Genomic DNA, 24,108 nt, shown 5'->3' on the forward strand with positions numbered 1-24,108 from the left:
GTGTCTCTCTTTCAAATAAAGAATAGGTCTGACCAGAGCCCACTGTGTTGGTCTGTGAGTCCTGGGGCCTCACTAGATACTTAAAGGTTCTTAGACAAGAATGACAACAGGCCTCAAGGATTTCCATTGTCTAGTTCCTGGTTGTTGTTATTTTTAAAGAAAAATGTATCAGCTTAAACTAATCTTACAAAGGGGTTTCACTGTGATATTCCACACATGCATAAATACGCTTTGACTGGGTCCCCCCCCCCCACATCAAGCCACTCTTCCCCAAACATCCTGCTTTTACAATCACGTCACAGAGTTAGGATATTTTAGGCCCAGATTCCACATATGCAGGAATGTATGCAATAGTTGTTTTTCTGGGCTTGGTTTAATCTCAGCACGATACTCTCCAATTCTATAGTCCTGCAAGTGATATAATTTTATTCTTTTTTATGGTTAAATACAGTTCCATTGTGTGTATACTACTTATTTTCTTTACCCATTTATTGATTGTTAGGCACCTAGGCTGACTATGAATAGTGTTGCAATAAACTATAAAACATGTGTACCTCTATTGTATATTGGCTCATATTTTTAATTATATATCAGGAGTGGGGGGAATCCTGTGTGTAAGCTGTAACATTGCCTGGCCTCTCGTGTGAATGAAGGGCACTGAGTTGAGGAACTGCTGAGATGGACTAAGGCTTGTCCCATCCACCCTGTAACGCCACACTATCTCCCTACAGCTCTTCTTACTTGGCATGATGTCTTGCAGGTGTGGGACATACTGAGAACTGACGGCTTTCATGCTCTTAGGTATTTCTTCTTAAGTGAGAATAAAATTATTCTAAAATTCAAGTGCGGCTAAACGGTAGATGAAACTGGGAGGTGCTTTTGGTACAGCAAAAGCTTCACCCCGGTCTCCCTCGCATCCCAACAAGGCTCCCTCTGGTCTTCCTGATGGGAGACAACTCCCGTCTTCTGCCACAGCTCCTAGTGCCATCTGGGTCTCCATGTCCTCTTCTCCCTTCCTGTGTCATCACTGTGGACCCTGACCTTAAGACTGTCCTTTTCATTCCCAGATCACTTCTCATAGTTCCTGAGCATGGCATCTTACAGAGTAGAACCTAGTAAAAGAATGACAACTCCTTGGATGCTATTTCTTTTCCAGAGTCTGAACATCGGAACTATGACTAATGCATTACAGGAGCTCACATTTTGTAGGACAGATCACAAGACATCCTTGCACAGAAGAGAGGTGGAGGGATGTAGGAAAAGCACAAGGTCTTGTGGCCACATGGTGGCACCTCTATGACAAACAGGGCATGGTGGAGACAGTCCTGGGGGTCTTGCTCTAGTGATCTTTCTTCCTAGAGACCATACCTGATATGGGATAAACTGAGTCTCACTGAAGACACACTGCCTCTTTGCTTTAGCTGATGATCCTGTCCCAGATATTCTTTCTGGAGACTAGGTAGGAAGAACAGAGAATGATCTCAGAACGAGTCTCCTATAAAATGTAAAAAACCAAAAGGACCAACACCACCCTCTTGTGGCCATATGGAAGCCTCTTACATTTTAGCTGTTACTCTGGGACACTTGTGTGTGTTTCTAACCATTCCACTGGGCATTCATCCGTTCACTGAGTATCTTCCTTAGGCTAGGCAATGTTTGGGATGGAGCAAGGATCAAAACAGACCTGCTGGCTGCTCTCAGGGCGGTGTGTGTGTGTGTATGTGTGTGGTATGTGTGTGTGCAGTGTGTATGTGTGCGGTGTGTGTGTGCGTGCAGTATGTGTGTGTGTGCGGTGTGTGTGCGGTGTGTGTGTGGTGTGTGTGTGTACGGTGTGTGTGTGGTGTGTGTGTGTGGTATGTGTGTGTGCGGTATGTGTGTGGTGTGTGTGTGTGTGGTATGTGTGTGCGTGCGGTGTGTGTGTGTGGTGTGTGTGGGCGTGCGGTATGTGTGTGCGGTGTGTGTGTGTGTGCGGTGTGTGTGGGCGCGCGGTATGTGTGTGTGGTGTGTGTGTGCATGCGGTGTGTGTGTGCAGTGTGTGTGTGTGTGGTGTGTGTGCTGTGTGTGTGCGGTGTGTGTGTGGTGTGTGTGGTGTGTGTGTGCGGTATGTGTGTGTGCATGCGGTATGTGTGTGTGCGTGCAGTGTGTGTGTGTGTGCAGTGTGTGTGTGTGCGGTGTGCGTGTGCTGTGTGTGTGTACGGTGTGTGTGTGTGGTGTGTGTATGTGTGGTATGTGTGTGTGTGCGGTATGTGTGTGTGTGCGGTGTGTGTGTGTGGTATGTGTGTGTGTGCGGTATGTGTGTGTGCATGGTGTGTGTGTGTGTGTGTGTGGTGTGTGGGGGCGCGCGGTATGTGTGTGTGTGTGCGGTGTGTGTGTGTGTGCGGTGTGTGTGTGTGGTATGTGTGTGTGCGGTGTGTGTGCGTGTTATGTGTGTGTGTGCTGTGTGTGTGTGTGTACGGTGTGTGTGTGCGGTGTGTGTGTGTGTGGTATGTGTGTGTGTGCGGTATGTGTGTGTGTGTGGTGCGTGTGTGCAGTGTGTGTGTGTGGTATGTGTGTGTGTGTGGTATGTGTGGGGGCGCGCGGTATGTGTGTGTGTGCGCGGTGTGTGTGTGTGTACGGTGTGTGTGTGCTGTGTGTGTGGTGTGTGTGTGGTATGTGTGTGTGTGCGGTGTGTGTGTGTGGTGTGTGTGTAGTATGTGTGTGTGTGCGCTATGTGTGTGTGCGTGCGGTGTGTGTGTGTGTGCGGTGTGTGTGTGTGCGGTGTGTGTGTGTGGTATGTGTGTGTGTGCGGTGCGTGTGCGTGTTATGTGTGTGTGTGTGCTGTGTGTGCGCAGTATGTATGTGTGTGTGGTATGTGTGTGTGTACGGTATGTGTGTATGTGTGTGCGTGTGTGTGCGCGCGCGGTGTGAAGCAGCAAGGCATCTGATGGTCATGTGAGGATGAGCAGTGCCAGGGAGAAGCCAGCTCAGTACACACTGACGAGGTGGCGTTACTTAGAAGACCGACTGAGGCGAACAAGCAGAGCTGCATGCTGCTCTCTGGACAGAGTTCCTGACTATATTAAAGTCCATCAGCTCATTGAAATACTATCTGAGTGGAAGCCTGGTTGGGCCAGAGCCTTTCCAGGCTGAAGTGCACCAGCATGTCAGAGACTCCCAGGTCACAGGTACATGCCCAGGGTACAGGGGAGAGGAGTGGTATTTCCTACCTCATTCCCTTCCCCTGCCACGCGGTCCCTCACCAACCACAGGAACTCTTAGGGTCCTCTCCACACCCAGCCTGCCCCACAGGCATGAATATGAAATAGCAGCTTTGTAAAATGTGAACTGGGTAGCCTCCGCTCCCAGTCAGACATCTAGAAATGGATGCAGGAAGATGATGTTGCAAAGGCACAGGGCCTTTGCTGTCCCAGAAGGTCTGCCTCCAAAGAGGAAACTGGCTCAGGAGGGTCTAGTGGGCATCCCCAAAGTCCCAGAAGCAGAGAGGGAGCATGCTGCTTTAAAGAAACAGTGCTGAGCTAGAGATCTGTCTTCTGAAGCTCCTTGCCCCAAATACCCACCTATATCTGAAAGGTTTAAAAAACACTGTATAGAACCTAGTAAGAAGTGTTGAGTATTCAATTAATGCTAGTTTTCTTTCACTGATGTTTGGTAAAGGTTGCCTTCATCTAATGTTAGTTCTGTCCTATAAAGTGGCACAGCAAAATAAAGGCCTGCATGCTCCAACCACTGAAAGTACACACAGCTTTCTCTGGTACAAAATGAACTTCCAGAGTCCTTCAAGCTCACAAGATATGGCTTCTAGGTTGGGTAGGGTCTTATCCTACCCTGGGCGCCCACACTGCTGAACAGAGTGCTGCAGTGATGTCCCATGGGCAGAGTCTGGGAGCCCTAGCCTTCACCAGTGCCTCTAAGGTTCCGCCTGCTATCCAAGCAGAGGTATTACAAGGAAATACACCAAGATTCACGATCCTCTGAATATGAACCACTAGGAGGCTTAGCAAAGGATGGGTTTGTTTTGTGGTGTTTAGGATCAAGCTCGTGTCCTCGTACACGCTAAACAAGTACTGTACCATGGAGCTACACCCCAGCCTCCAAACAGGCATCATAAACCCTAATCCATATCTCCTGTGTTTTCTATTTATACAGACTAAATAATGTTTAATGTGGAACCGCCCACTATTTTTGATGCTTCAGTTCCCCCCCCCCCATTCCAATCATTAAGAACTTTGGCTCTATTAAGGAATGTGACCCACAGTACTTATAGAATAAAAATTGCCGAATGGTAGGTGCGAAGGTGCTTCCAGTGGCTTCTAGTGGCCCTGCAGTTCTTGTTGACCTGCACAGCTAGCAGCCCTTTCCTCCAGAGAAGCAGGCAGTGCTCTCCCCAGTCTCAGAGTACTCTGGAGAGGAAGTTCTTTGAGTTAATTAAATTGATCAGGCACTCTATCTTCTAGCCTCTCTTAAAACTTAATTACCAGCTGACAATTCTGGACTGTTCCCATATCATCATGAAGATCAGTTTCCTTGACAGAGGAGAATGATGTGAAACAGGACTCTTATCTATCAGCGGCATACTCTGTGCCCTCCTCTACATACATGAAAATTAACAAATTGCATTTCTACCTTTTTGCAATCCCTAGTGTTGTCTTGATTAAAAAAAAAAAAAAAAAAAAAAGCAGTACACAAGGAGGTGGGTTGGACCCAGGCCCCAGCCCTTCGTTGTCAGTCTAACTTTATGTAAGCCATAGACCCTTCTTGTTGGTTTCTAGGTGAGTTCTAAATCATCCAACCTGTCATTCTTTGATTTTATGAACTAGTCCATCCAGGTCCTGGGGTGACTCAACAATCTTCTTCCAAATGTCCTCCCAGCTCACCCAGCAGTCTCAGCCTTGTCCTGGAGGGTCTCTCTGGGAGCCTCTTCCTTGTTGGAAGGCTCAGTCTCACTGTTATTTGGAATGATGCTGCTTCCTAAGAATGAGTTGAGGCCAGGCACTGGTGGCTCAGGCCTGTAATCCTAGCTACTCAGGAGGCTGAGATCTGAGGATCTCCGTTCAAAGCCAGCCTGGGCAGGAAAGACTGTGAGACTCCTATCTCCAATAAACCACCAGAAAACCGGAATTGGCGCTGTAGCTCAAGTGGTAGAGCGCTTGCCTTGAGCTGAAGAGCTGAGGGACAGCGCCCAGACCCAGAGTTTAAGCCCCACAACTGACAAAAAAAAGGAGTTGAGCTGGTCTGACAGGCTTTGTTCAGCAAAATATCTAGAGTACCTACTATGTGTCAGACAATTCAAGACTTAGCAGGTAATGCTCTAAAGTGTGTGGTGGGCCCAGTTACAATATCAAGTTAGAGACAACTCTAAAGCTTCTCTGAGGTATAAATTCTGACTCCATGGGAGCTCAGCATTCCCTTTACACTAATTGATCACCTGTTGTATTGCAGAAATTGTATCAGATAGTTCATCAAGGCCTCCACTTCATAATTTGGTGAACTGCCTGAGATATGCAGTTGGTAATCAGCAATAGCTGCCAGGCTCGGCTTTCCCAGAATGTCTGTCCTTCATGGTCAGAAGTAATGAAGACACTGATGTCATCTTCAAATGCAACGTCAGCCATCAGTTAGCAGAACTACTGGATGAGTGATCTGTTAACTTTTCAACCACTCCTATTCCTCTCTCCCTCAGGAGAGTGAAGGGACGCACAATCATTCCACTTACTGCCTTAAATTTTACTTGGAGCCCAGTCATTTCCTAGTCTTAAGTGTCTTGGGTACCTGCCTTACTAAGGCATCACAAGTCATTTACACCATAGTGTGAGAATAAGCGGAAGAGCTTATTGGTGACTGTCGCCAAAGGTGGGCAAGGGCACTGGATCCAGGAACGAACAGGGCAGGTGAAGAAAACATCTGGAAGATGACTCGGTCACGGAGTTGAAAACTCAAAACATATTTATCATAATAAACAAAGAGCAGTTTATCATAGAAATTAACACGACAATGACAACAGACCTACATATATACACACTCAAAAGATGACCTGACTGACAGCAGTTGGCTTGGAGGGGTACCTATGTCCAAGTTATAATTTTTAGTATGTTTATAATTCATTTAGGCTAAAAAAAATCCTCACAAAAGAGGCCACAATTACACACATTCTACCATTACTTCAGCAACATCAGCCTTGACTCCTGCCATTCCATTCACCTCACTTTGGAAAGAACAAATTAGGCCCCTGTATGATGGAAACCATGCTAAAGCAACAACTTAAGAAGGCTTCACCTTCAAATGAGCATTTCAAAATAAGAATCTCATAGAAACATCTCAGCCATGATGATGTCCCAGCTGAGGCCGCAGAGCCTATGAAAATATCTCACCTGGGGCATTGCAGGTGCAATTAAATATTTTGGGTAGGAGAGTCTGGATTTTCCAGAAAGGAGAGCATTGTAATCCCAGGATCATCATCATAACAGAGGAAGGAAAAGCGTCCGACGTGGAGGAGACAGGAGGACAAAGTAGAGGTGGAAGTGAGGTAGATGCTGGCTTTGGGGATGGAAGCAGGATGGGACCAGCAAATGCAGAAAGCTGGAGAAGCGCCCGGTTAGTCTGTGTTTGCACCACCTGCTCCAGGGCTCTTCCTGCCTTCCTGCATCCAGCGAGAACCAGAGCCTGGGGGTTAGTGACCGTATTTCTAAAATGCCACTTTTTCATGAATGACATATATTACTCTGGTCTTAAAATATTACCACCTGTAATTATTCAACCTTGATGGGAGGATTGGGCTTGACTTAGTTCATATTCTTTTTGTGGCTTCTACTGGAACTCCTATGGCGTGGACACAATTTAGTGTTCTGTACATCTCAGAGCGACTCATAAGTTGCAGTAGTTTTAGAGTATCCAGGGGCCCAAATTCTCTGCTACAATGTCACTAGATTTTGACAAATTATAAGCAAGTTTACTAACAAATAATTAGCCATAGGTCAGACAAGACAGTTCTACTGAGATGCTGAAGTCTTATGACAGAATGTAAGACTATAGGGCTGGGAAGGTGGCTCAGTGGTAGAGCGCTTGCCTTGCATACATGAGGCCCTGGGTTCGATTCCTCAGCACCACATAAGCAGAAAAGGCCGGAAGTGGCGCTGTGGCTCAAGCGTTAGAGCGCTAGTCTTGAGCTTAAGAGCTGAGGGACAATGCCCAGGCCCAGAGTTCAGGCCCACAACTGGCAAAAAAAAAAAAAAAGAATATAAGACATGAGCCCACTGTTATTGACTATGGTATTAAGTGCAGGAAGCAGAAGGCACTTAATATCATAGAAGCAAACAACCCAGAACACAACCCTTTCCTAGCAACATCTCTCTAGTGCCCTCTATGGGCAAAGTCTAAGCCACAAAAGTTAAAAGCAGTCATCCACTGTTGAGTGATGGGATTATGTGCTAAGAGGGCCATTACTGTGAGAGCAATCCTAGCCTACTGCCCACCGGGGCTTCCAAGGTTTCCTCCTAGGCTACTAGCAGTCCAGCATATTGATGAACTGAATATTGTAAGCATCTAGAACACAGCTTGTTTGTGTATCTAAATGTAGCTAAACATAGAAAAGGTACAACAAAAACACTAGCTAACAGGAAAACTTCAGTCTCACTTTAATCTTATGGGTCCACCATTATGCACAAGGCCTATCACTGACAGAATATCATCTTGTGATTCATGGTGGTAACAGTATTTCAAGGGCTCCATGGAACAGCCCAAAAGAGTGACTTTTTTTTTGGTGGGGGGGAACTCTGGGCCTGGGCGCTGTTCCTCAGCTCTTCAGCTCAAGGCTAGCGCTCTACCACTTTGAGCCACAGCGCCACTTCCAGCTTTTTTCTTTTTGCTTATGTGGTGCTGAGGAATTGAACTCAAGGCCTCATGCATGCAAGGCAAGCGCTCTACCAATGAGCCACCTTCCCAGCCCAAGACTGACTTTTGATCTCAGATTCAATAAGCCTGTATGAACAACAACTTGAACAGCAAGAAATGACCTGTTCAACCTATGAAGTAGTATGTAAGCAGCTCTGCTATTCCTGACAGATTGAAAGGAGTTTTTTGGGCATGAAGGATGAGAGATCTGGAACATAGTAAAGGATTTTTGTTCTCTGAAGACCTGATTGGATTTGCAACCTCAGTATAATATAAGAAGGATCACAGAGTCCCTGGATGAAATATCTAATGATCTCATACCAGGCACAAGAGCTACTTGTCACAGAGGAGGCAGCAGTAAACAAGGCATACTTGACACCTGACCTCCCATTTGGCTTTTACAGGTAAAATATGACAATAAAAACAAACAAAAAACTGCTTCCAGCTTGTAAGCTACCTGAGGTAAGAGACAATCTGGGGTCATAAGAGTGAGGATGAGGGTCATCTGGATTCAGTAGGGTGGACTAGACAGTTACTCTGATTATGTAATGTTTAAATTATGAAGTAGAGGAGTCAGGGACAGGCAAAAATCACTGGGAAAAAAAATCACTCCAAGAAGAGGGAAGAGCAGAGTGTTGTGGGAGGGGCAGCTGGGAGATCAGGGTTAAAGGTGTCAACTGCAGCCATGCAATGAGGTGAGTAGTCTGGTGCTGAGAGAACATAAAACAGAACGAGAAATCTGGCTATAATGTGTATCAATATTCTTGAGAGAGAGGGAGTGATACGAGAGCTATGTAGATAGCCAAGACAGTGATTTCATGAGTCTGTATTAGAGTAAGTTAAACTACTGCCCAGCTCCAGCTGGCAGGCCAATTCTGTCAGCTCGCATTCTAATCAGGAAGATCATACCCTAGTGGAGCTACTGCAAACTGTTATACCTAACCTAATCAATACCAGAAGCTTGGCTGATAAAATGAAGTTCTTTCTTTTTTTTTTTTTTGGTTGGTCATGGGGTCTGAACTCTGGGCCTGGGCGCTGTCCCTCAGCTCTTCAGCTCAAGGCTAGCGCTCTACCACTTGAGCCACAGTGCCACTTCCAGCTTTTTCTGCTTATGTGGTGCTGAGGAATTGAACCCGAGGCCTCATGCATGCAAGGCAAGCACTCTACCACTAAACCCCCTTCCCAGCCCCATAAAATGAATTTCTAAAAGAGTCTTACCAGCAAGACTAACTGCTTTTTTACTAATGGAAATAAAGGTATGCAATCTTGTGGACTAGCCACAATATTTTAAATTTGCTCCCAAGTGAGGGGGTACAAAACTCCTATGAAGACAGTATCTGTGGGTGGAATCCAAAGCTTGACTACAAATTGCCCTGGGCAGTACTGGGCAGTACTTGTTTTCTGATGCTGATGATAAAGATGACAAAATCCTGGTGTGTTCTCAAAGTAGGGTCAAGGCACCCACAATGGTTGAAGTCTGAGACTGGCATGTAACATGGGCATCATGTTACATACCACTGCAGGACATTATATGTGCTGAAACCAGAAATGATCCAAGTAACTTACCCCAAGCTGAAAATCATTATTTTGCTTTTCCTTATACAAAAAAATTACCCAGCAAATCCTGTTTGTGGGTCATTTATTATAAGTAACCTCTTAGCTCTCTAGTCTTCAAATGTCAATTTTTTACACAGTTAACACTTGCATCTTGTGATAATTTAAGAATCACAGTTATAGTCCAGGTGCAGATGGCTCATGCCTGTAATCTTAACAACTCAGGAGGCTGAGATCTAAGGATCTCTAGTCAAAACCAGCCTGGACAGGAAAGTCCTTGAAACTCTTGTCTCCAATAAACCACTTTCATAAAAAAAAAAATCTGGAAGTGGAGCTGTGGCTCAAGTGATAGAGCATTAGCCTTAAGTAAAAAAACCTAAGGGACAGTGCCCAGGCCCTGAGTTCAAGCCACAGGGCTGGCACACACACAAAGAAAGAATCACAGTTACAGCCATGTGTTAGTTGATAGTTCTTACTCGTAATCCCAGCTACTTGGGAGACTGAGAATAGGATGATTGTGTTTGAAACTATCCAGGGAATCAAAGTTCATGAGGGAGGGGAAATACTGGGAGAAAATGAGGCAAGAGGTTGTGGGGCGCATGGCAGCAAAGATGGCGCTGAGAGGGAGTTGAGTGGGCAGTGCGTGAACAGCTCGTGGAAGCTTAGGTGCATGATAGGGTGTGACCTTTTACAGTGATTGCTTGGTTCCTTTTCCTCCCCATGCCACCCGGTCTCTTTTGCTTTAAAAAGTGCTTGCTATGTGTTAATAAAGGAGTTCCTGCTTGACTTGACTCCCCACTGCCTCTGATTGTCTCCCGGGTTAAGGGAGGCTGGGGAACAGGCAAGCAGCACACTTACCTTTCCTCTGACCCGGACCCATCCGTCTTTCCTGGGACAGACGAAGACCCGACAAGAGGTAACACTGTTCAAAAAGAAATTACTCACTACCTGACTTATGTAACTGTAACCCCTCTGTATAGCATCTTTACAGTAAAAATTTTGAAAAGAGTTCATGAGACCCCCTACTCAACCCATAGTTGGAGCAGTGGCATGTACCTGTTAACCTAAACTCCATGTGAGGTTGATACTGGGAGGATCATGGTTCCAGACTGAAAAGTGTCCTGGTAAAGTTTTGGTGGTGGGACTTTCTGATCTCTACAATAAATTATTTAAAAGAGATGTAAAAAGATTCAACTTACTACTTTTGCAAATGTCATTTGTTTACAAGGGTTCTTTACTCAGAATCCCTACCTCTGGCCATTTTTCCCCAGAGCTCAGTTGTGAAGAACTTTTATTAACTAGTTTAATTTCTTTAGTTCAGCAAATATAGGGAAATCATTGAAATGCAAAGGCAAATAAACCAAAAAGGAGTTTCTACCCCTCCTGACTTCCCAAATATAATTCATGTAGTTGAGATAAAATGTCTTAAGTCTTTATTCTTATTTTATGTAGTTTATCAGGACAAACTCATTTAAAAATGTTACCCCAAACTAAATTTCTGAAACAAAACTTCGTAGCAGGTATTGTCAGGGTGAAGACCATCCTCCTTCATATTGTATAAGAGATGGATGTTCATCTTGTGCCTTATGGCAAGAAGCCAGTAGGCTGAATTAGGGAAGATAAAAATTCAGATGACTGAGACAGATATTTGATTACCTGAATTCTAGCCTCACCCCAAGTATCAACCTTACTTTGAAAAACAAACAAACAAACGTGGAGAGAGCTAATGATACAGAGTGAAGTCAAATTTTGTAAGACAGGAGTCCTGTCAATACTGTAGAGAGACACCTCCCCGTCACTAACAGAAAGCTAAGGCTCCTGCTGAATAGGAGGCTGTGGGAGCCTGAAACAAGTGATATTTAGGAATCATGAGTTCCGGCTTGTAGTCATGATTGTCTTCTTCCTGGTGGCAGCATCGTTATACCTCACATGACTCTAGTATCCAGGCATTAGGTACGTCTGTGTTCAGGGGAGAAGTGAAGCTGGACAACTGTCCCAAAGGTCTACTGTGAAATCCATTCATGAACCCAGTAAGTGGGAGGAGCCATCAAGAAGAAGCAACGGGGAATGACTTAATGTGTGCTCTAGTCCCCAAAGCAGGATTCACATGGATGAGAAAAAAACGAAGAACCTTGGCTCAAAAGCATTTTAGCATTTGTTTTTGGGACACCTGTGGTGTGGTGGACAGAACTCAAGCATCTGCTCTACACCTCATCTAAATTTTTGCACTGGGCTCTTTTTAAGAGTTGGTGTAAGATTCAATGATTCAGTTAATGTTAAAGTGGTTACAATTTTGCCACAAATGGACATTTAACAATGTGTGCAGACATTTTTGAGTGGTAGTTGATACTCCTGGCATCTGGTGTATAGAGACTGGAGATGCTGTTAAACATCCTACAATGCATAATCACCTCAAACAAGTAATTTCTTGCCCTCAAATGTCAACAAGGCTGAAATTGAGAAGTGTTTTCTAGATTCATTCTCTTGCTTCTGTGTGAATTTCCTATAGGAATCTGATAAATGCGAGTTTTGCTAACAGTGACTTTTCATTGTGGGTAATGGATTTGGGAAGGGGTATTGAGTAGAGATTTAGAGGACAACCCCCACTCCTGGTGGTTGCCTACAGACGATGCCTCAGCTGACAAGTTAATAGATGAACAGGAGGCAGGGCATTGCTGTGGAATTTACAATAATAATTGGTACCTGTAGCAAGAGACTCCTGTGAGTGTCAGAGTTACAACCATCAGCTTCAGATGGGAAAATATATTACAAGCTTATTAGTTTAGTGAATTTACCCAGATTCTTCTTCATTTAAGAATTGTTTTTCTAAACCTTAAATTCAAGTTATAAATTCTATCTTTTTGCCACTGAAAGAACTCTGGGGAAAAAAGCTTTTTTTCATTGGGCCGGGGGTGGGGGTGGCGATGGAGGGAATCATCCACTACATAAGATTATACACTCCCATTAATAGTTATTAATGACTGTAAATGAATTGAAGCTAGAAGTAATGAGATGGGATTATCTGGAAGATAGCCAGGGACAAAGTGGAAAGCTAATGTGGCAAGAAAGGAAAGCAGAAATGAAGAGTCACCAGCCCTAATGTATGTCTGTGATGAAGACCTCTAACTCCAGGGCCCACAGAGAGTTTGGGGACTCCACTGTGCTGGTCCTTCCCCATCCAAGGGGTCTCACTGTACCTCTAGACAGATGCTCACTTACTCACTCACATTTGTACACGTACATCCCCTCTGTGCAGTTTCTAGGGAAGAGATACATCACCTTGTTATCCATGATAATGATGCACTGATGGATTATGTGTAGATGGTATTTTAAAATATGAATCATTTAAAATATAGCTTATGTCCATTCTAATTCTAGAATCATGGAGCTCTTTGAAAGCCTAGTAAAGAGCCTGGGCTGTCTACCCAAAACATGAACCCAAAGACACAGCAAAATATTTTGCATATAATTATAATACCTTTATAGATAGATGAATTATGGGGTGAATCTTCTTGTGAGGTAATTATCTCACATCGAACCCACTGGCATATTTACAACAGGGGCTGAGACGGAAACATCTGTGATGGTTGGATGGGAAGCCCAAATGAGTGACCCAGGAAGCTCTAGGCAGGTCTAGGACACTGGTGTCCTAGTGGATAAAAACAGGTAAATCTCTCTTCCTCACTCCTACAACTCAAGTCCTTAGACTTCCACTAGCTTAACTTTGTGTTTTAAGCCCCAGGAGCAATTGTTTGCATACTATGTATGTATAGAACTTCCATCTGGCACACACCCTCAATCACCACTGATTTTCCAATATTAAAGTCTGTGCAGAAGAGATGGACAGAAAGCCAGTGAGTGAGGTGTTCCATTTTCCAACTATTTCTTCCTCCTCCTTGGCATAAAGCCTAACTCATGGAGTTCCTGACTTGGGTCCAACTATTCCTTATTTTCAGATCAACCTATTTCCTGTCAAGCCCAGACCCGACCTTCTTATTTGTTCTCAACAAGACTTACTAGACTTTTCTCTTTCCTCTCCATGCAGCCATTTGTGAATAGCCAAGATTATCTGAGTCCTATGTATTAAATGGAACTAAGACTAATGGCTAACACTAGTGGATAGGTTGCTCTTGCACATGAATGTTTTCTTCCCTCAGGGCTGAGTAGCAAGGGGATATTACATACCTTGGCTGAACATTTACAAGTGATATTTCAACAGTGAGGCTATTCCAGATGCCTTCAATTCACACGAACAATACCACGCAACTTTCAACCAGGAAAGAGGTCTTGTTTTCTGAAAAACAAGTGAAAACAAGTGAAAAACAAGGCTGATGCATATTTGTCCTCTTAAATGACAACTTAAATGGTATAATTTTTACTTCTCTGATGTTATAGTTTAAAAAGGTAACACCGCTGGGAATGAACTGAAATTAACATACACACACGTACATGTAACTGCGGGTAGCCTGGCCCCACCTTCTTTTGCTCTGCTCTCTTACTCTGACTTCTCTTGGTCCTTCAGTACACTTGGGTCTCTCCTGCCAAGGAGCTTTGTATTCATTGTTCTGCCTGGATCTCTATCGCTCTCTTTTGACCAATCAATTCCTGGGCAACTCCTTAGGCAGCCTTCTCAGGCTTCTCCGCTCATGCCGTGAGTCTGGCCATGCTCCTTTCTTTTTGCTTTTGGAGGCTACATTCCTTTCCCTGTGGTTCTTAGGCTAGGTAGTGATGCTGTTTTCCTTTGTGTGATTATATCACTAATCCTTCTCCTTTCAGGCAGTACAAGCTCAAACAGGGCAGGCAGTGCTGACTTTTCATATCCAGTGCCTAGAAAAGGGCCTCATATCAGCAGGGTTCAAGAAAAAATTACAATTAAATAAGCAGTGGGATTATCATAACTTCTTCTTTTCATGTGCTTTCTTGTATTTTTCAAATCACAACAATCATGTGATACTTTTATAATAAAAAACACTTATAATAAAAAAACATTCCGAGGCTGCAGCTGTTCTCTGTAGTCTGCTGCTTTGGGCTCTGTGCGACCCATTCCTCTGTATGCTACGGGGTTAGGCTCGGAACATGATTACACCATATTGTCTGAAGTTCTGCCCAGATTATTCCCTGCTCTCACTGTGGGCTTGCTCACTGCAGGGCAGATCGCTAGGGAGCCTGCTCTTCTCTCTCCTGCCCTTGGGGATGTAGTCTTGTGGCTCTTACGGTTCCCAAATGACCCTCTGCCAAAGCAACCCACTAAGCCTGTCTTGCCAGCTAATGACAAGACTGTAGGATTTCACCTCCTGCAGGTCCTGCTTTGGTGTCTGATGTGTCTCTTGGCATGGATCTTTGGGTCACACTTTGCTCAACACTCCTGTATTCAGAGAGCTGTAGTCACTGTGATGTTTCCCTGTGGAGTCAAACCTAAGCTTTCTCAGACAGCAATTCCATGCTTCAGCTTGAGATTCAAGTTCTTGCTTGCTTTCTACAAAATGATAGCATAAATGCAATGTCTGAAGTTAAGTGTGAGGGATTTCTCCATGTGGCATGTCAGGTGGCATGTAAGATATTTTTAAAACTTCTGTAGGCAAGCTAAAAAAAATCTTGTTAGTATGAAAACATTTTATCAGCCTCCACAACATTCTCCTACACATTGCAATGTGACAAGGATAACCTGTCATTTCCAATCCTCTTTGGATTGAGCTGGTAATAAGTGAACATGGATGATACATCAGAAGAGGAGCTCCTTCGGTGCAAAGCTGCATTGCTGGCTCAAGCAAGTATCTTTACTTTGTAAGTTCTCACTTTTCCCAGGCCTTGAATTCTCCTTGACAACATTTCAGCACAATGCCTTGTTTTTCTGTCTGAGTTCCTCAGATATATTGGTAAGATCAGCATTTTAATGCCATTTCCAGGGAGACAGTGGGCATTGAGGAGCTATTATCCATACAACAGTAAGTACTGGGATGGATCCGCTGTAGGCAAGTTGCACTTATCTGCTGCTCAGATGAGAAAAGCTGATTATCCAACCCAGGGCAGATGAGGTAGAAGCATCTTGGAGATTAGGCTGGCTCCCAATGCCCTACATTTCAGAGGGATGCTGTCAATTGCTTTCATGTTTGTTGTTTTCTGTGGATGGGCTTTCTCTCACATGATTTGTCTTACGACTGAAATAAAGGCTAAATATATCTTGGGGAAAGTAGTGTGTACAAATTTAGCTGGGAAGAAAGTGGTCCTGTGGCAGGTGCTTTGTGATAACTTTGCTATTCTCAGCCAGGGACAAATTAGTAAAGCAATCTAGATTGTTAAGGTGCTTTGGGCTGAGCCACATAGTGAGATGAAGTACTGGGTACTTTCTAGAATGGTTTGTTCCTGTTAGAGGCAGAGGCAGCCCTTCTCTGAGAGAAGTCCATTTCCTAGCCCTGCTTCCTGCTCCACGAATTTCCTATTGCTACTTCTTAGGCTTTATTGCCAGCTCCTAGTTGCTGTAGCAGGTCTTTGCCATTCAGCTAAGCAATTTATAAATGCAGTGTGTCTTGAAGAGCTGGAACTTACATTAGAAAGACCCATATCTCTCACTTTTAAAAGAAAGCCATTAGCTGTTGACTCTGTCACCTTTGGCTTTCATTTGTAGCAAGTCATGGTCACAGGATGGAGAAACTTTATTATAGAACACATTTGAGTCCAAAGCTTGGCTTAAATTTCTCTTTCACTCCTTCTTCTAGGAAAGAGATGGCTTAGTCTTTCAAAAAAAGCTAAGGTGAGGTGTTCTGAGGACAGGCATGTTGCTGGTTGTTGAAGGCAGTGACAGGAGCCAAAGTGAATTTCTGCATTCCATTTCTCTCCGCCCTCCCCCTTGTATCTCAGTTGTTACTCTGTTGCTCATCAGTTTCTCCATCTATGAAGTGGGGATATTACCTACTTTGCTAGTTAACCAAATTACTTCTTCAAGGCTGATCCATCTGGGCATAAGTGAAGGATGGATGTTATTGAGCTGGATAGATTCTAGACAGCCATTGCTTTGGGCCCATGGTTAGGTAACTTCAGGGTGGGGTGGTGCACTTGAAGCAGGTTCTAGGACTGTGGCTTCTTTCTCTTTTGCTTCTGGGCCATCATAAGGTAAGAAGTGTCCCCCAATGCTTTTTCTTGCTGTCATGGTACTGTGACTTGCCACAGGCCTAAAGCAACCAAGGATCGAGACCCCTGAAAATGGTGATTCAAAATAAACCTTTCTCAGATTTTAAGTTGATCATCTCAGGTATTTTTTTGACAGTGTTGAAAATCTGACTAATACTGTCTCCTGCCCTGACTGTCCTCTAAGCTTGGATCAAGTACAAGATTTCTGGATTTTATTAAGAGGCCAGATCAGGACTTGGAAATCTCTTAATAAATCTGTCAGAATAATGCTGGAATGGTACTTAAAATTGTTATCATACACTTTGTGGCTTTTTTTTAAGGCTAAAGCCGTATTATTTTGTTGGTGCACTTAAAGAGATTCCTACAAAGATTAAACTGTAGCTGGAAGCTGGGAGTGGTGGTATACACCTGTAAGCCCAGCACACTAGAGACTGAGCCAGAGGACTGCAAGTTCAAAGCCAGCCCCAGGTGCACAGCAATGAAACCAGCCTCGGCTCAAGGCAGGACTACCTCAAGACAACAAGACAAGCGGACACAAGTAAGATCCAACTCCAGCCCTGGAAAAACCTTCTTCCCCTCAGACCACGGCGGTCTGGCTTTGCTCCTGACAAGATTTGGAGGTGGCTTCCCTCGCGGGGAGCTTCTGGGGGGAGGGGGGAGCCGGGTCTTCTGAGGGGGGGAGCCGGGTCTTCTGAGGGGGGGAGCCGGGTCTTCTGAGGGGGGGGAGCCGGGTCTTCTGAGGGGGGGGGGAGCCGGGTCTTCTGAGGGGGGGGAGCCGGGTCTTCTGAGGGGGGAGCCGGGTCTTCTGAGGGGGGAGCCGGGTCTTCTGAGGGGGGGGGAGCCGGGTCTTCTGAGGGGGGGAGCCGGGTCTTCTGAGGGGGGGGGAGCCGGGTCTTCTGAGGGGGGGAGCCGGGTCTTCTGAAGCGGGGGGGGGGGAGGGGGGGGGTCGGGGGACAGCCGCCGGGTCTTCTGAGGCGGGCTGGGGGGGGGAGCCGGGTCTGCTGAGGCGGGGGAAGTCTCACCGGCGGGTTCGGGGGAACAGCCGGGTCCCCCGGCGGGGTCGGGCTCGGGGGACAGCCGGGTCTTCTGAGGCGGGCTCGGGCTCGGGGGACAGCCGGGTCTTCTGAGGCGGGCTCGGGCTCGGGGGACAGCCGGGTCTGCTGAGGCGGGCTGGGGGGGGGAGCCGGGTCTTCTGAGGCGGGGGGGGGGGTCTCACCGGCGGGTTCGGGGGACAGCCGGGTCTGCTGAAGCGGGGTGGGGCTCGGGGGACAGCCGGGTCCCCCGCGGTCGTCCCGGTGAGGCGCTCTGGGGACCCGGCGGCGTCGGCGTCGCGATGCTCTCCCTCAGCCCCGGCTTCTCTGCTCGGACCCGCGTCCGTCCGGCTCGCAGGAGAAGGCCGGAGTCCCCGGCCGTTCCCACCGGGGCGGCGGAGGGGAGGGGGGGCTCCGCCGCGGGGAACCGCACGTCGCCGGCGTGGCCAGGGTCCCGCCGCGCCCGCCACCGGCCGGGCCCGGGCCCGAAGCCGCCATGCCCTCGGCCGCCGTGCGCGGCGCGGGCGCGAACACCGCCCGCCGGGCGCTGGGTCCCTGGGCGGCCCGCCGCGCCTGCGCCCGCCCCCACCCGCCGGGGGAGCCGCTGGGCGTTTTCATTGGCCCAGACGCCCGCCAATCGGCCCGCTGCGCACCGCCCCCAAACAGCCGCGCGTGCTGGGGGCGGGGCCTCGCAGGACGGCGCCGGCCGCCCGGCTCGGTCAGGAGCGCGGCCCGAGCGCGGCTTCCTGAGGCGGCCGGAGCGGCCGCGGGTCAGGTAAAGCCGCCCGTCTTCCTCCCCGCCCCGCCCGCCCCGCCCGCCCCGTCCCCGTCCCCGGCCCCGGCCCCGGCCCCGTCCCCGGCCCCGGCCCCGGCCCCGGCCCCGTCCCCGGCCCCGTCCCCGTCCCCGTCCCCGTCCCCGTCGCCGTCCCCGGCCCCGTCCCCGGCCCCGGCCCCGGCCCCATCCCCGTCCCCGTCCCCGTCCCCGGCCCCGTCGCCGTCCCCGGCCCCGTCGCCGTCCCCGGCCCCGGCCCCCGCCGCGGGCCCCAGCTTCGCCCCCCGCGCCGGCGGCGTCAGGGCGCCGGTCCATTTGTCCCGCTGCGCGGCCTCCGCTCCCTGCCCTCCGCCGCCGGTGCTGCGGCCGCCGCGCCGCGCCCGCGCCACCCAGGGCCACCCCGCCGCCACCCCGCGGCCACCCCGCCGCCACCCCGCCGCCACCCCGCCGCCACCCCCGCCGCCACCCCGCCGCCACCCCGCCGCCACCTCGGGGCCACCCCGCCGCCACCCCGCGGCCACCCCGCGGCCACCCCGCCGCCACCCCGCCGCCACCCCGCGGCCACCCCGCGGCCACCCCGCCGCCACCTCGCGGCCACCCCGCGGCCACCCCGCCGCCACCCCGCGGCCACCCCGCCGCCACCTCGGGGCCACCCCGCCGCCACCCCGCGGCCACCCCGCCGCCACCTCGGGGCCACCTCGCGGCCACCCCGCGGCCACCCCGCGGCCACCCCCGCCGCCACCCCCGCGGCCACCCCGCGGCCACCCCGCCGCCACCCCCGCGGCCACCCCGCCGCCACCTCGGGGCCACCCCGCGGCCACCCCGCGGCCACCCCGCCGCCACCCCCGCGGCCACCCCGCCGCCACCCCCGCGGCCACCCCGCCGCCACCCCCGCCGCCACCCCGCCGTCACCCCCGCGGCCACCCCGCCGTCACCCCGCCGTCACCCCCGCGGCCACCCCCGCGGCCACCCCGCCGTCACCCCGCGGCCACCCCGCCGCCACCCCGCGGCCACCCCGCCGCCACCCCGCCGCCACCCCCGCCGCCACCCCGCCGTCACCCCGCGGCCACCCCGCCGTCACCCCGCCGTCACCCCGCCGCCACCCCGCGGCCACCCCGCCGCCACCCCGCCGCCACCCCCCGCCGCCACCCCCCCGCCGCCACCCCCCGCCGCACCGCCACCCCGCGGCCACCCCGCGGCCACCCCGCCGTCACCCCCGCGGCCACCCCGCCGTCACCCCGCGGCCACCCCGCCGTCACCCCCGCGGCCACCCCGCGGCCACCCCGCGGCCACCCCGCCGGCCACCCCCGCCGCCACCCCGCCGCCACCCCGCCGCCACCCCCGCCGCCACCCCGCCGCCACCCCGCCGCACCCGGGCCACCCCGCCGTCACCCCGCCGCCACCCCCGCGGCCACCCCGCCGCCACCCCGCCGTCACCCCGCCGTCACCCCGCCGTCACCCCGCGGCCACCCCGCGGCCACCGCCGCCCCACCGCCGCCACCCCGCCGCCACCCCCGCCGCCACCCCGCCGTCACCCCGCGGCCACCCCGCCGTCACCCCGCGGCCACCCCCGCCGTCACCCCGCCGCCACCCCGCCGTCACCCCCGCCGTCACCCCCGCGGTCACCCCGCGGCCACCCCGCCGCCACCCCGCCGCCCACCCCGCCGCCACCCCGCGGCCACCCCGCCGCCACCCGCGGCCACCCCGCCGCCACCCCGCCGTCACCCCGCCGCCACCCCGCCGTCACCCCGCCGCCACCCCGCCGCCACCCCCCGCGGCCACCCCGCCGCCACCCCGCCGCCACCCCGCGGCCACCCCGGGGCCACCCCGCCGCCACCCCGCGGCCACCCCGCGGCCACCCCCGCCGCCACCCCGCGGCCACCCCGCGGCCACCCCGCCGTCACCCCGCCGCCACCCCGCCGTCACCCCGCCGCCACCCCCCCGCCGTCACCCCCGCCGCCACCCCCGCCGTCACCCCGCCGCCACCCCGCCGCCACCCCGCGGCCACCCCGGGGCCACCCCGCCGCCACCCCGCGGCCACCCCGGGGCCACCCCGCCGCCACCCCGCGGCCACCCCGCGGCCACCCCGCCGTCACCCCGCCGCCACCCCCGCCGTCACCCCCGCCGCCACCCCCGCCGTCACCCCGCCGCCACCCCGCCGCCACCCCGCGGCCACCCCGGGGCCACCCCGCCGCCACCCCGCGGCCACCCCGCGGCCACCCCGCCGCCACCCCGCGGCCACCCCGCCGCCACCCCCGCCGCCACCCCGCGGCCACCCCGCCGTCACCCCGCGGCCACCCCGCCGCCACCCCCGCCGCCACCCCGCGGCCACCCCGCGGCCACCCCGCGGCCACCCCGCCGCCACCCCGCCGTCACCCCGCGGCCACCCCGCGGCCACCCCGCCGCCACCCCCGCCGTCACCCCGCGGCCACCCCGCGGCCACCCCGCCGCCACCCCCGCCGTCACCCCGCGGCCACCCCGCCGTCACCCCCGCCGCCACCCCCGCCGCCACCCCGCGGCCACCCCGCGGCCACCCCGCCGTCACCCCGCGGCCACCCCGCGGCCACCCCGCCGCCACCACCGCGGCCACCCCGCCGTCACCCCCGCCGCCACCCCGCCGCCACCCCGCGGTCACCCCGCGGCCACCCCGCCGCCACCCCCGCCGCCACCCCGCGGCCACCCCGCCGTCACCCCCGCCGCCACCCCGCCGCCACCCCCGCGGCCACCCCGCCGTCACCCCCGCCGTCACCCCGCGGCCACCCCGCCGCCACCCCGGGGCCACCCCGCCGCCACCCCCGCCGCCACCCCCGCGGCCACCCCGCCGTCACCCCGCCGTCACCCCGCGGCCACCCCGCCGCCACCCGCCGCCACCCGCCGCCACCCCGCCGCCACCCCCGCCGCCACCCCGCCGCCACCCCCGCCGCCACCCCCGCCGCCACCCACCCCGCCGCCACCCCGCCGCCACCCACCCCGCGGCCACCCCGCCGTCACCCCCGCGGCCACCCCGCGGCCACCCCGCCGTCACCCCCGCGGCCACCCCGCCGCCACCCCCGCCGGCACCCCCGCGGCCACCCCGCCGCCACCCCCCCGCCGGCACCCCCGCGGCCACCCCCGCCGCCACCTCGGGGCCACCCCGCCGCCACCCCGGGGCCACCCCGCCGTCACCCCGCGGCCACCCCGCGGCCACCCCGCGGCCACCCCGCGGTCCTCTTTGCAGGACACCCGTCGCTGTCAGGTCGGCAGGCGCAGAGTTATCCCAGCTTGGCATAGGGGAGGTGGAGGCTGGGGGGGGGTGCTGGAGGGGGACTCTTGGGTGCTGGAGGGGGACTCTGGTGCTGGAGGGGGACTCTGGGGTGCTGGAGGGGGACTCTGGTGCTGGAGGGGGGACTCTGGGGTGCTGGAGGGGGGTTCTTGGATGCTGGAAGGGGACTCGGGAGCTGGAGGGGAGGCTCTGGTGCTGGAGGGGGGACTCTGGTGCTGGAAGGGGACTCTGGTGCTGGAGGGGGACTCTGGTGCTGGAGGGGGGACTCTGGTGCTGGAGGGGGACTCTGGGGTGCTGGAGGGGGACTCTGGGGTGCTGGAGGGGGACTCTGGGGTGCTGGAAGGGGACTCTGGGGTGCTGGAGGGGGGACTCTGGGGTGCTGGAGGGGGACTCTGGGGTGCTGGAGGGGGATTCTGGTGCTGGAGGGGGACTCTGGGTTGCTGGAGGGGGACTCTGGGGTGCTGGAAGGGGACTCTGGGGTGCTGGAGGGGGGACTCTGGGGTGCTGGAGGGGGACTCTGGGGTGCTGGATGGGGGACTCGTGCTGGAGGGGGACTCTGGTGCTGGAGGGGGACTCTGGGGTGCTGGAGGGGGACTCTGGTGCTGGAGGGGGACTCTGGTGCTGGAAGGGGACTCTGGTGCTGGAGGGGGACTCTGGTGCTGGAGGGGGACTCTGGTGCTGGAGGGGGACTCTGGGGTGCTGGAGGGGGACTCTGGTGCTGGAGGGGGACTCTGGGGTGCTGGAGGGGGGACTCGTGCTGGAGGGGGACTCTGGGGTGCTGGAGGGGGACTCTGGTGCTGGAGGGGGACTCTGGTGCTGGAAGGGGACTCTGGTGCTGGAGGGGGACTCTGGTGCTGGAGGGGGACTCTGGTGCTGGAGGGGGACTCTGGGGTGCTGGAGGGGGACTCTGGTGCTGGAGGGGGACTCTAGGGTGCTGGAGGGGGACTCTGGGGTGCTGGAGGGGGACTCTGGTGCTGGAGGGGGGACTCTGGTGCTGGAGGGGGACTCTGGTGCTGGAGGGGGACTCTGGGGTGCTGGAGGGGGACTCTGGTGCTGGAGGGGGACTCTGGTGCTGGAGGGGGACTCTGGTGCTGGAGGGGGACTCTGGGGTGCTGGAGGGGGACTCTGGTGCTGGAGGGGGACTCTGGTGCTGGAGGGGGACTCTGGTGCTGGAGGGGGACTCTGGTGCTGGAGGGGGACTCTGGGGTGCTGGAGGGGGGACTCGTGCTGGAGGGGGACTCTGGTGCTGGAGGGGGTGCTGTGCTGTGAAGCATTTGGCCAGGGTGTGGGGACACCGCAGTGGAGCTGGGGTGAGAATGGGAACTGTGTCAAGATGGTGTTGGCAGCGACCAGAAGCGCAGTGGCAGTGGTTGTTACTTTGTGCTTGCATTTGTAAGTGGCACTCACCTCACAGGTTTCCTTTGACATCATCTTTATCATCGTGGTCACTGCTGCCACCAGGAGCAGCAGCTCTCTTGCCCATCAGAGCAGCTCCAAGGTCTCAGAAGGCACTGTGTTTAGACATGGTGGCTCTGGATTCTGCCCTCAGGAACCAGCGATGCCCTTACCCCGTGGCACCGTGTATGTGGGGGAGGGGGGTCTCATTCTCATTTGCAGCTGAGATTGCCAAAGAAAGCCCCGACCTCCCCTTTTTATTAACTCTCCACAGGCTGACTTGCAGAGTCCCTGGGCGTTTTGTGTTGACATTTACACAAGGCAGAACCCGTGGGATAGACCTGAGAAGTTGAATGCCTTAGTCATAGTCTGCACCCAAACCTTCAGAGACCATGTTGAGCAGCGGTTCTCTTTCTGCTTTTCTCCCTCAGCAGCTCTCGTAGTATCAAAGCGCCTCTACTCCCTGTGCTTGCTCATGGGATGTGTGTCATCATGCATTATGCTACTTTAGGTATCTAAGTTCCTGAGGGGGAGAATTACTTGCTCTTGTCTACAGCAGGTAGGCACTTGACTGTGATTTGGCAGCCATTTCCCAGCTGTTTATGAGGCTTGCCACAAAGTCGTTTGGATCTCAGACTTACTAACTTTACTAACAAAGCTGAGAAAGTCATACCAAGTTCACTGTAATTTGGGAAGATGCTGCTTTAAAGGTATTTAAAGGTATCCCAGTTCTCCATGATCAGAGCTATGTAAAAGTTAACCTCCTTTTTCTTGACTGTATTAGGAGCCAGTAGCAGGACCAGAAAAAATGTCCTTAGACAAACTGCAGGAACTAAGGATGTGGTGGTCTGGTAGGAAGAAAACAATGGGCAAAGGTTGAGAGGCAGTGTATCATAATGGCTAAACTCATGAAGCTTTAAGTCCTGGGGCAGGCACTTGTTAGCTGAGTCACCCTCGTGAGCTGCCGTTTGTCATTTTAGGCTGAAGGCAAGGTTACCTGCTTCCTAGGAGAAGTTGTAGGATTCAATGAAACTGTAGTAACTCCTGGCATTAACTGCCATTAATAATACTAGCCAACA

Source organism: Dipodomys spectabilis, unplaced genomic scaffold (genome assembly GCF_019054845.1).
Source record: "Dipodomys spectabilis isolate Male_0828 unplaced genomic scaffold, ASM1905484v1 ptg000108l, whole genome shotgun sequence".
Taxonomy (NCBI): domain Eukaryota; kingdom Metazoa; phylum Chordata; class Mammalia; order Rodentia; family Heteromyidae; genus Dipodomys; species Dipodomys spectabilis.